The sequence below is a fragment of the Tupaia chinensis genome, unplaced genomic scaffold (genome assembly GCF_000334495.1).
Source record: "Tupaia chinensis unplaced genomic scaffold, TupChi_1.0 Scaffold000492_1, whole genome shotgun sequence".
NCBI classification, from domain to species: Eukaryota; Metazoa; Chordata; class Mammalia; order Scandentia; family Tupaiidae; genus Tupaia; species Tupaia belangeri.
The window spans coordinates 1,982,740-1,983,591 of record NW_006160004.1 but is presented as its reverse complement, the minus strand read 5'-3'; the positions used below and the strand labels follow the sequence as shown (position 1 = coordinate 1,983,591).

Sequence of the window (852 nt, the reverse complement as noted above, 5' to 3'; positions counted from 1 at the left end):
TCTTTCCCATTATGCAAGATGGTGGGTGAAAAAGCTAAGAATACTAAGGTATTAAGAAAAAGAAACGTGAAGTCAAGAAGACTAATGTCACTGGTAAGGTTAAAAAGGTTAACCCCAAGGCCAAAAAAGCCCAAGGGGAAGCACCATTGCAGCCAAAACTTGGTCCTAGTTTGTCACATTGGCAGATACTCCTGATCTGCCATGTATTCCAGGAAGGCAATGTTCAAGAGGAAATACTTGGCTGCTAAATCCAGGAATGAAAAAGAAAAAGGAGAGAGTTCTTGAAACTGTTACAAAACCAGTTGGTGGGGACAAGGATGGTGGTACAAGGTGGTTAAAAACTGCAAAATTTCTAGGTATTATCCTACTGAAGATGTGTCTCAGAAGGCACATTGAGCCATGGCCCAACATTTGCCCTTGAGACATGGCAAAAAGTCAGCATGTGAGAAAGCCACAAGCTAGGATCACTTCTAGGACATTCTCACTTGGACACCACAGAGGCAAGAGAGTGTTTTTCCTGAAGCAAATGAGCAGTGTCTTGCTACTTGTGACTGAACCTCTGGCCCTCAATCGAGTTTCACTGCATAGAACACACCAGAAATTTGCCATTGCTGTCTCCACAAAAATTGGTAAACCAGGTAAAAATCCCAAAATACTTATACTTACTTCAAGAAAAAGACATTGTGGGGGACCAGCAGTTGGCGTAATGGCTATGTCGCTGGACTCCCACGTAGTCGACTGCGGTTCGAGTCCCGGACCCGGTGGCTTAAACTCACGCCGGGCGCGTGTGCGTGCGTGCCCAAGATCCCGAGAGGAGAATGGAGGAGAAGGGATTGCGGTGTGGCCATCCCC

General features: G+C 46.0%; 1 long non-coding RNA gene across 3 annotated transcripts in view; it reads left to right on the top strand.

Moving 5' to 3' along the window:
• Positions 1-852, top strand: part of LOC102493165 (uncharacterized) — a 40,881-nt gene that overhangs the window by 10,076 nt on the left and 29,953 nt on the right. The gene's annotated exons all lie outside the window — the stretch shown is intronic.